We start from the raw sequence: 12,416 nt of genomic DNA, 5'->3' as shown, positions 1-12,416 counted from the left end.
GTACTAGCAAACAAAGAGAGACAATATAACTAACTCTGCTTAGCTCCCATAAAATCGATGGGTATACTCGTGCATAAATAAAGAGTAACCACCTGCATAGACTCCCATAAGCCCGACAGATGCAAAAATAGCTGAAAGAAAATGAACAGAACCAAAAGGATTTCAATAATATCACCACTTCCCGAACTTGAAGTGAACCATTTCCAAACTCTAACACCTCAAACCACAACTTAGAGTAGATGAAGACTTAATCCGAAAATTCATTCGGGAATCAAGAATTTAGCCACGTCCAAGTTGGACCACGGACTGCAACAGGTTTCTGTGGCTAATGAGTCGACATGAGTAGGATAGACCACGGACTCTAACCGAGTAACTGTATCCAAAGTTCGAGCATGGGTAAGCTAAAACGCGGACTTTAAATGGGTATTGTAGATAGGAGGCCTGGAAATAAGTGAGATGGACCACAAACTTTAACCGGGTATCTGTAGCTAAGGAGCCGAACAAAAGTAAGCTGGACCATGGACTTTAACCAGGTATTTGTAGCTAAGGGATTAGAACGAATTAGAATTAGCGACCAACCGTGCGTCATGGGGGAGTACCCCTAAACAAAATTTCATCAATGCACCGCTCTAGCCCAAACCAAATATAACCTGAATCACCAAGAAAATATCCAGAAATCAAGAACCGAGTAATAAAGGACCGATAGGAGAATAGGGTATTATGGAGGTAAGGTCACAAGCTCAGTTACTGCCTAGAAAAGGCTCAAACTATCTGACTCAAGTCTCCTATATCGGTCTATAGGGAGCTAACCATTCGAAACAACGTCAGAGAAAGTCTAAGGCCCAACGACACCAAAATCGCGCAAGTATAACGCAACACTAGTCAAAGCCTAGACTAAGGCCAAATATGCTTCCAAGCGTATAACCATAGGCACAGTATTCATCACAGGATAGGAAAAACCAATAACCACAAGAATCATTCTTACATAGTCCAAAAATTACCCGAAATAAGACCTAGGACATGGATTCTAGAAATTTAGCATGCTCAACACCCAACCCCACAAAACTCATACAAGTCAATGTATAATTGACTAAACATGCTTAGTCTTATGAGGGAAAAATTGTAGTCTACTGTAAGCCGACTATGGGCACTCCAACTCACAAAACCGGAGCTTTTCCCTTTTGAACGACCTCTGACTGCTGCCACTCTATCAACAATAGAATCACAATGTTAATAAGGTCGTTATGACACTAAAATTATCAAATTCGATGATTGACCAATTATAGGGTCTAAAAAGGGAAATGTGGGACTCACGTCTTAAATTGACCCCAAAATAGGTTCTAAACATCATCCCATGCTCAAAAATCAATTTGATAAACAGTACGAGGTTGGGAAACTATGAAAAATGAGCATGCAATGAAAACTCAGAAAATTTGAACTAAAAAATGAAAATGGCAGCTTCGTGATTAGTGAAATTTTAAAAAATGAGACTCTCCCAATCCAAACAAATTACACCATGACGTTCCTTGCGGAAAACCCCACAATCTAACCACAAAAATCACTAAAAATGGAGTTCATATGATCAAGATACAATCTCAACAAATTCAACAAAATACCATTCCGAAAATAACTAAATCAGTAGCTAATTACAAATTCTTACCTCGAACGAACCTTCCCCTCACTTTTTCGAGCTCACCACTATATTCTCCACACAAATATCTTGACTTTGGACCATTGAATCACCTAATTTGAGCTTAAAATAAAGGAGAAATATATGTTGGAAATTTGAAAGTGAAGCTGAAAATCATCCTTGGTCTTCATTAAAAGACCGGGACATTGGCCTTAGCAAACGCGGCTACAGTGGTCCACGAACGTGGAGGCCAAGAAACTTGACCTTCGCCAATGCGGAGGCCAAGGACATACACCTCCGTAAATGCGACCATGGTTCCATAATCGCAGAGAACAAATTCATAGAGCTCCACAAACGTGGCCAGAGGCCCACAATCGCGGAGAGTAATTTTGGCTGCACCATATATCAGCTAAAGACTGAGTTTTCATCAAGTTCAAATACTCCAATGAGGTTCTCAAAATTTGTTCAGAATCCCGTGTGTGCAAACAAGATATGCTACCCTACCAAATTTGATGTTCCAAACTTAATGGTACATTCAAAATTTCCATACAAGTTCATTATGACTGAAAGTGGGTCCCATACCCAAGGCTATTTTGAGCGAAATTCCATAATGGGCCTTATGGTTAGATCGAAAGCCTCGAGAAGCGAACAAAGGGTTGTTCTAGACTAAACTCGGCATTCCAGAACTAACCGTGTTGTCAAAATTTTCATCCGAGTTCATTTTATTAAAATATTGACCAAAGTCAACTATAGGCCAATTTTCAAAAGCTAAAGCACCCAATGGTCTTAAACTCGTATCGATTACTTCGGTACTCGTGCTGACCATGATACTCGCCTAATTTGGCCATTTTGGAGCTGATGGAATTCTTAGAAGTTTGTTCTGAGGTCATTTTCTTGAAGTGATGACCGAAGTCAACTTTTCAAGTTATAAAACCTCCAAAATAGGAAAACAGGCCTAAAACCCAAATGAACGACCATGCGACCGAATAGTCAGTGCCAGCAAGTCATAATGACTTGGGGTCCCTACAGGAATGCTCTAAATGACAGAATGAATGCTTTAATTCAAAAATGACCTGGAGGGTCATTACAACATCCACTAGTAAAAGAACTTTCATCCATGAAAGTAAGAGTCAAGAACTACCTGAAGGCTCAAATAAGCCGGGGAACTGTGCTCACATCTTATGCTCGGTCTCCCAGGTAGCCTCCTCGATTGGACAATATCTCCAATGTTCCTTAACCACAGGAATGGCTCTGGAATGCAACTGTCTGACATCTCTGTCCAAAATAGTAACTGGCTCCTCAATATAGCTCAAACAATCATCGAAGTCAACCGCATCATACTAAAGCACATGGGACTCATGAAAAACATACAGGCGCACCATCGAAATAGGAGAAAACAGATGAATAGCTAAAAAGGCCGGGGGCAAAGCTAACTCATATGCAACTTCACCAATTGTTCTCAATATCTCGAAAGGACTAATATACTTGGGGCTAAGCTTTTCCCACCTCTCAAATCTCATCACGCCCTTTATGAGCGATACATAGAGGACTATTCTATCACCAATGGCAAACCTCAACGGTTGACGCCTACGATCCGTATAGCTCCGGTGTCTACTCTGAGCTGTCCTGAGCTTATCCTGAATCACCCTCACATGATCTAAGGCCTCTTCCATCAGGTTTTTACCGCACGGCTTAGGCTCCATAGAATCAAACCAACCAACTGCAGAGAGATAATGCCTACCATATAAGGCCTCAAACGAGGCTATCTGAATACTAGAGTGGTAGCTGTTATTGTACGCAAACTCCACCAAAGGTAAGAACTGATCTTATTGACCCCTAAAATCCATAACATAACCTCACAACATGTCCTCAAGAACCTGTATAGTGTGCTCTAACTAACCATCAGTCTGTGGGTGGAAAGTTGTGCTAAGGTTGACACGAGTACCCAGCTCCTCCTGATAATTCCTCCAAAAACTAGATGTGAACTGCGAGCCTCTGTCTGAGATGATAGAAACAGGTACACCATGAAGGAGAACCACCTCCTAAATGTAAATACGGTCCAACCTCTCAGCACTGTAGGATGTATGAATGGGAAGGAAGTGTGCTGACTTGATTAATTTATCCATGATGACCCAATGCTATCAAGGCCATAGGAAGTGTGAGGCAAACCCATAATTAAATCCATGGTGATATGCTTCCATTTCCACTTGGGAATGGGTAATATCTGAAGCTCGCCACCAGGCCTCAAGTGCTCGGCCTTAACCTGCTGACAACTCAAACAACACGACACATAATCTGCAATATCTATTCTCATGCTGCTCCACCAGTCGTGCTGCCTCAAGTCATGATACATCTTAGCGGTGCCCGAATGGATAGAATATTGGAGTCCTGGGCCTCTCTAAGGATCATCTGAATCTAACCCCCAACTCTCGGAATACAGAGACGACCAACAAATCTCAAAACCCTATTTAATTCTAAGGTAGGCAGACCAGCATCACCTCCCTAAACCTGATCTCGCAGTGCAACTAACTCTTAATCCTCATGCTGACGGCTGTGAATTCGGTCCAACAGATATGACTGAGGTCCTACAAAAGCTAACACACATTGGGAATCAGAAATATCAAGTCAAATCATTTGGTTAGCTAAGGACTGGATGTCTAAAGCTAAGGGTTGCTTTAGAGTTAAAAGGAAGGCTAGACTACCCCTATGCACCGCCTTCCAACTCAAGAAGTCTACTACTACATTCGCCTTGCCTGGATGGTAGAGAATAGAGAGGTCATAGTTCTTTAAGAGCACAATCCAGCAGCGCTGCCTTGAACTAAGATCCCTCTGGCTCTTAATGTACTGAAGGCTCCTGTGATCAGTGTAAATCTCGCATCGAACTCCATACATGTAGTACCTCCAAATCTTTAGCACAAAAACTACCACTGCCAATTCTAAGTCATGAGTGGGGTAGTTGCGCTCGTACAGCTTAAGCTTCTTCGATGTATAAGAAATAACCTGGCCCTGCTGTATCAGCACACAGCCCAAATCAATGTCGAATGTATCACAATAAATGGTGAATCCCTCGCCTTCAACTAGAAGAGTTAATACAGGAATGGTGGCAAGCAACTACTTGAGCCTCAGAAAGCTCCTCTTTCACTCCTCCAACCATACAAATGGGATATCTTGGCGAGTCAACCTAGTCAGAGGAACCGCTATAGTAGAAAAACCCTCAACAAAATACCTGTAGTACCTTGCCAATCTGACAAAGCTATGAATCTCAATCATAGAAGTGGGGTTAACCCAATCACAAATAGCCTCAATCTTCTCCGGATCCACCATAGTGCCATCTATGGAGACCGCATTCTCCAGAATACTACGGACTCAAGATAAAACTCGCACTTTGAGAACTTGGCGTAAAGCCACCGATCTCTCAAAGTCTGGAGCACTACTCTCAAATGCTGCTCATGCTCCTCCCTGCTCTGCGAGTTTACAATAATGTCATCGATGAAGAATATGAAAAATAAGTCCAAATATGGCCTAAACACCTGTGTCATTAAGTCCATGAACATGGAAGGGGCGTTAGTCAACCTAAAAGGAATCACCAAGAACTCATAATGGATGTAACGAGTCCTGAATGCGGTCTTAGAGATGTACGCTGCCTTAATCCTCAATTGGTGTTATCTAAATCTTAAATCAATCTTAGAAAACACCACGACACCCTGAAGCTAGTCGAATAGCTCATCAATACTAGTCATGGGGTAATAGTTCTTCACCGTTACCTTGTTCAACTGCCTATAATCAATGCACATCTGCGTAGTACCTTCCTTCTTCTTAACGAACAAGACTGGGGTACCCCAAGGCGATACACTAGGCCAAATAAATCCCTTATCCAAGAGATCTTGAACTTGAACACTAAGCTCCTTGAGCTATGTGGGGGCCATACGGTACGATGGGATGGAAATAATATGAGTACCCAACTCTACATCAATAGCAAAGTCATTATCGCAGTTAGGGAAGAGGCCAAGCAGAACAGCAGGAAACACATCTGCAAACTCTTGGACTATAGGTACAAAATCAACTGTAGGGCCCTCTCTGCCAAAATATCTAACACAAGACAAGTATGCAAAACACCCGCTAGCCACTAATCTTCGAGCCCGAATAAAAAAGAACACCCAAACCGATGTGCAACTATAAGAGCCCTGCTACACCACCGACGGGATACCAAACATGGCTAAGGTAATGGTCTTGGCATAGAAATTCAAGACCGCGCAGTGAAGGGATAACCAGTACATGTCCATAATCAAATCAAAATCTACCATGTCAAGCAAAATGAGATCAACCCTTGTCACGACTCGACCAAAGGCCTAGTCGTAACAAGGCGATCAAAACCTCAAAGGGCTTCAACCATGCCTCTATTACATATTATAAGCATACATAAGGTAAAGTAAAAGTGAAAACATCATAAGAGAGTCTAAACCATGAATAGTAAATGAAGAATGTCATATGACAACATAGACTCGAAATATTTGTCCAAATAGATGCCTCTACTCATGAGTATGGGTGGGGGCTAAGACATGTCCCTAGATCACCCTCTATATGAAACATAACAAAAGTGTTTGAAAATAATAACCAACTCGATGACTAGTCCCCAATAAATGAGTACTCACAACAAACACCACCGGATAGAAAAACTTAACTAGCCACGTGGACGAATATGATCTTCAACTTCAACCCCTACATTATGAGACAATGTAGGAAAAAATATGCATTTGCACGTTGGAATGTACTAAGTATGTAGGCAATGCAATGCATAAAAAACCATATTTGTATAAATGACCATTTTAAATAGCATGATAGGAGAAGTATTCGAAAATCATAAGTCATCTTTAAGAAGGATCAATGCATAATAAACCATAAGAGTATCATATAAAGTAATAGATAAGATTAGTCATTTAGAACATAAAAAAGGACCATACATATGTGGGATATGAACCATAACCGATAATAAGATCATGCGAGTTATAACATGGAATCTCGTTGTCTCCCCATACAATAAAGAAAAAGGGGAATCTACTTGCCAAGGTAGACTCTACATGCCTAAGTGGATCTACTAAGTGGTTATGTGAACTGGGTACTCACCCCTAATTCTTAGACTCAGGTACTCACCTCTAAGCCTTGATATTTCGGGTACTCACCTCTTAGAGATTTGGGTATTCATCTCTAATCTCTTTGTACCTACAATGTCACATAGTTATGAGATAAGAGACTTTATATAAGGACCCCATATTTTGAGTCCCCACCTGAAGTCCACATTCAGTGCTAAGTCAAATCCTATGGAATATATACATAGCATAGAAATCATAATGACATATATCATAGTCATGATCATAGGTTTGAAAATTATAGAGTAGCTCATTTTCATAACATAACTGCAATACGGGTATTGTCCTTCCACATTACAAATCATAGATACGTAGTTCATATAATTAGGCCTTAAGGAACCATATTGGGCCCTAAGTCACCCTTTCCATAATTTACATGAAAATCATCATTCAAAACATACTTATAGTCCATGAAATTGACTTGAAAACATGCATAATCATAAACTTTCTTTCAGCCCATACATAATTCATATAGATAATATCTTTAGGAAGTATAATTGAAAATACTCATATTTTACATCATGAACCCTAGAAATCAAAATAGGAGAATTCATGGAAAACTCTTCAATTCAATGCAATAACCATCAATTTATATCAAAATAGACTCATAATCATAATTTGAATCATAATTCATGCAATTGGAATAGAAATCATAAAACCCATAAAATACCATACTTTAATTTGCTAGAAAACTTGAGAAATTGATTGGGCTTCATGGATGAAAGAATCTATGAATCAATACCCACATACCTTAAGTGAGAATACTAAATAATTTGGAAGAACTTGAGAGTTTTGATGGAGAGCTTGAGTGAATTTATTTGAAGTCTTCAATGGAGTCCTTGAGAGTCTTTTATAGAGAGAGAAATATTTGAGTAGGTGAATTATAGAAGAATGAATAGAATTAGAGGTTTAAGTCAATTTATAGAGCTGAATTAGGTCCTAAAAGCGTTGAGATTAATTAACTAACAAATTGGGAAAAAGTCTAAAGTGTCCTTACTAAAAACTAAATTCGGCAAGGAAATCATTGCTAGGTCCGCGATGCGGAGGCAAGCAAGTCTGCGATGCGGACTTGCCGTGCACCTTACTATTTTGTGCAGTTTCTTTGAAAAGTCTATCTTTCGATATACGGGTCCGAAAAATCCAATGAGACTATTTTCTGTAGGTTTTGATCCCCTGATCGATATTTTGAACTTGGATTTTCCATAAAGATTAAGGATAATGCATTACATCAACGGACTATTCTCAAGGCATTCTTAAGGAACTTATGAGCATTTTGAGGGATATTACAACTCTAGTGTCACGCCTTTGAATAGTCACCACATAGGATCTAAAGACCTAATCCACTACTAAAGAATCACCGACTGGGTTTGAAAAATGCAATGACTCAACTAATGGGTCCGAGCTCATACTCAGCTGAGGGGAACAATAAATAGATATATAAGAATGGGTAGGCCTACATCAAATAAAGCGGATGCGGGCAACTAGCATAATAAAACTGTACCTGTGATCACATTGTCCAAGACCTTAGCCTCTAATCTAGCTGGAGAAATATAGAAATGGGCCTAGGCTCCTCTACCCTGCGCATCAACTCTACCTCCTGACCTGCCTCCTCGGGAACCTTCTCGTACACCCTGATGATGACCTCTGCGGTCCTAGCCCTGGCGTCCGTTTCTTACTGGAGGTGCTGGTACTGGTGCGGCTCTACCAGTCTATGGAGATAGTAAGGCTAGCCTATGCTGAGGGCATTTTTGGGACCAATTATCTATCTCCCCGCATTCATAACACCTCTAGGAATGCCAGTTAAAAGCTTGAGGTAGGCCACCTCGGCTAGAGAAACACATCTATGGACTACCCCGACCTTGACTTGGACCATTCTAGAACTAATATAACAGTGCTGATCACCCTCCAATGTCTAAAGAGAGGCCTAGAAGGGGCGGTTGGACTGACCCGACTAAAATCTCTAGCGAGATCTATCATAGGACTCTCAGGGTCTAAAGCGGAACCCATCATGACTATCCTCCTGTCTAGCTCTCTTGCTGTTGCCCCCTTAGGCCTTGCAATAGAGTTGCTCAAGCATGCAGATATGGTCTACCGCCTCCAAAAATAAGCAGCCTGATGAGACTAAAAACTGAGTCTCGATCTGCAACTGGAGCCTCAATTCCCTGATGAAGCACCAAACTCTGTCCTTCTCTATGGGTAATATCATGGTGGCATGCCTGGATAGCTCATGGAATCGTGCCACATACTCTGATATAGTCATGGAGACCTACTCCAACTATGAAAACCAATCTTAGAGATGATCTCTGTTGCTCTTGGGAATAAATTAGACCAAGAAGAATTTTGAAAACTCAGCTCATATGACCGACGGAGACCCAGCTGGCCTAATCTCTAAGTATGTATGCCACCACTGCCTAGCGGGATCGTCTAGCTGGTAAGTAGTAAAGTCAGCTTCTCTTAACTCCACAAAACCCAAAGTCTATAGCTGCTCATGACAAGTAAGTTGAAACTCGTGGTCATCTTCACCCACAACCCCAAAAAATCTCGATAGTAATAGTCTAAGAAATACCTAGAGCATCTTCTGCTCTTGGAGTAGCATGACACCCTTTAAATCTTCAAGCTGAGTGGTCGATGCTAATGGCTGCTGAACAAATGGTGCCGCTGGTGTAGGTTGGTCCTGTGGTACTGGAGTGGTGGGAGCTATGGCCTACTACATACCCTTAGTGACAACCAGAATCAGGGAAAACATCTCTTGTAAGTCTGAAGCTGCGACTAGCTTGGGGGTTGGTTGGGCTAGTCCTGAGACTACCGGTTTCTGATGTATTGGAGCTACTGTTGGCTCCACCTTCAGCTCTGGAGTCTTCTTTCGATCCTAGGATAGAGTTGCAGCCCTGGCACGACCTCAAGTTCAGCCTCTACCTCCCGTGCATGCGAGCCATCCTGTAAAAGAGTGGAAGAAGTAATATTTATGAAAACCAATAAGACACATACTGCACCACAACGATACAAAAGAGGCATATTCCTAAAGATATCTTGTAGCCTACCAAGGATAAGTTATGGACATATCTAAGTCAATCCATAGGACTCTACTAGACGTTAGTTCTGTACAAGTGAGACTGGTGAACAGAGAGCTCTGATACCAACTTTTCACGACCTGATTTCTCAGGTCATGATGGCGCCTACTATGACCCACCAGTAGGCAAGCCAACCCATATTTCGAAACTACAAGTATTGGGATGTCTGGGTAGAAGACCAACAATCTAATCTAAAATAGTAAGGTAATAATAGAAGCATACAGTGAATGGGAGAAAACAACTTAATATATATACAAACAAACAGGTTCCCTTCTAGAACCTAGTCACATCTATAGAGCTCCTAGTAAAAAGAGTACAAGTCCAAAAAGTGAAACACTGAAATAGAGTTGTCTTAAAAGCAAAAGACAGGAAAAATATATGTACAAAAGGAGACGGATAAATCCAGGACTCAATGTTCTCACCGTCACCTTCGATCACAACCACAACTGTCTCGAATCAACGTCGGTAGCTAGTACTCAGGCTTGCATCACGAATACAGATACAAAGTATAGTATGAGTATCAAAATAATAGTTACCCAATAGGCATTATAGGCCGACTGATCAAGATAAGAAAAAGTAAATTGAAATCTTAGTAAAAGATCACAACCAAAGACTGGTAAAGAAGTAAATATAGGTATGTACATGAGCATATTAGAAAATAAAGAGAGACAATCTAACAAACTCCACCGGGCTCCCATAAACTCGACGGCTATGTTCGTGCACAAATAAAGAGTAACCACCTGCATGGACTGAGAGTAGATAAAGACTTCAATAAAAAATTCATTAGAGAATCAGGAATTTAACCATGTGCAAGCTGTACCACAGACTGCAATTGAGTTACTGTAGCTAATGAGTTGATATGAATAGGCTAGACCACGAACTCTAATCGGGTAATTATAGCTAAAGGTTGAGCATGGGTAAGCTAGACCACAAACTTTAACTAGTTATTTGTAGCTAGGAGGCCTAAACACAGGTAAGCTGGATCATGGACTTTATTCGGGTATCTGTAGCTAAGGAGCTGAACATAAGTAAGATGGACCATAAACTTTAATTGGGTATCTGTAGCTAAGGGATTAGATTGAATTAGAATCAATGACTATACATGCATCATGGAGAGTACCCCCCAAATCGAGTGTCATCAATACACCACTCCAGCCTAAACCAAATATAACCCGAATTACCGAGAAAATATCTAAAAATTAAGAATCGAGTGACACAGGACCAATAAGAGAATAGGGCATTACGGAGGTAAGGTCACAAGCTGAGTTACTGCCTAGCTAAGGCTTAGACTATCAGACTCAAGTCTGCTATATCAGTCTATAGGGAGCTATTCGTCCGAAATGACGTTGGAGAAGGTCTAAGGCCCAACAACACCAAAATCGACCAAGTCTAAGGCAACACTAGTCTAAGCCTAGACTAAGGCCAAACATGCTTCCAAATGTATAACCACTTGCATAATATTTATCACAGGATAGGAACAACCAACAACCACAGGAGTCATGCTAACACAGTTCAACAATTACCCAAAATAAGGCCGAGGACATGGATTCTAGGAATTGAGCATGCTCGGCACCACACCCTACCAAACTCATACAAATCAATGTACAATTGCCTAAACATGCCCAGTCTTATGAGGTGAAAACTGTAGTCTACCTGTAAGCCGACCACACATTCTCCAACTCACAAAATAGAAGCTTTTCCCTTTTAAGCGACCTCCAAATGCTACCACGCTATCAATAACAGGTTTGCAACGTTAATACGATCCTTATGACACTAAAATTAATAATTTAGAGATGGATCAATTTTAGGGTATAAAATAAGAAATGTTGGACTCGCATATGAAATTCTAAAATTGACCCTAAAAATAGGTTCTAAACATCACCCCAAGCTCACAAATCAGTTTGGTAAATAGTGCAGGGTTGGAAAACTATGCAAAATGAGCATTCAACAAAAATTCACAAAATTTGAACTAAAAAATGAAAATGACAGCTTCTTGATCAACGAATTCTAAAAAAATGGGACTCTCCCTATCCAAACAAATTACACAATGATGCTTCTTACAAAAAACCCCATAATCTAGTCTAAAAATCACTAAAAATGGAGTTAATATGGTCAAGATACAATCTTCACAAATTCAACAAAATACCATTTTGAAAATAACTAAATTAGTAGCTAATTATGAATTCTTACCTTGAACAAAGCTTCCCCTCATATTTCCGAGTTGACCATTAGATTCCCCACAATAATCTCTTGAATTTGGACCTTTGAATTACCTAATTTGAGCTTAAATTGGAGGAGCAATATATGTTGGAAATTTGAAAGTGAAGCTTAAAATCGTCCTTGGTCTATATTAAAAGACCAGGACATTGGCCTTCGTGAACGCGGCTACAGTGGTTCACAAATGCGGAGGCCAAGAAAATTGACCTTTGAAAATGAGGCCAGAGGACCGCGATCGTGGAGGCCAATGACTTACACCTCCACAAATGCATCCATGGCTCTGCGATTGCGGAGAACAAATTCATGGACCTCCCCAAACGTGGCCAGGGCCTGCGATCGCATAGAGTTATT

This window comes from Solanum dulcamara, chromosome 4 (genome assembly GCF_947179165.1).
Source record: "Solanum dulcamara chromosome 4, daSolDulc1.2, whole genome shotgun sequence".
Taxonomy (NCBI): Eukaryota; Viridiplantae; Streptophyta; class Magnoliopsida; order Solanales; family Solanaceae; genus Solanum; species Solanum dulcamara.
This window is presented reverse-complemented; position numbering follows the sequence as displayed.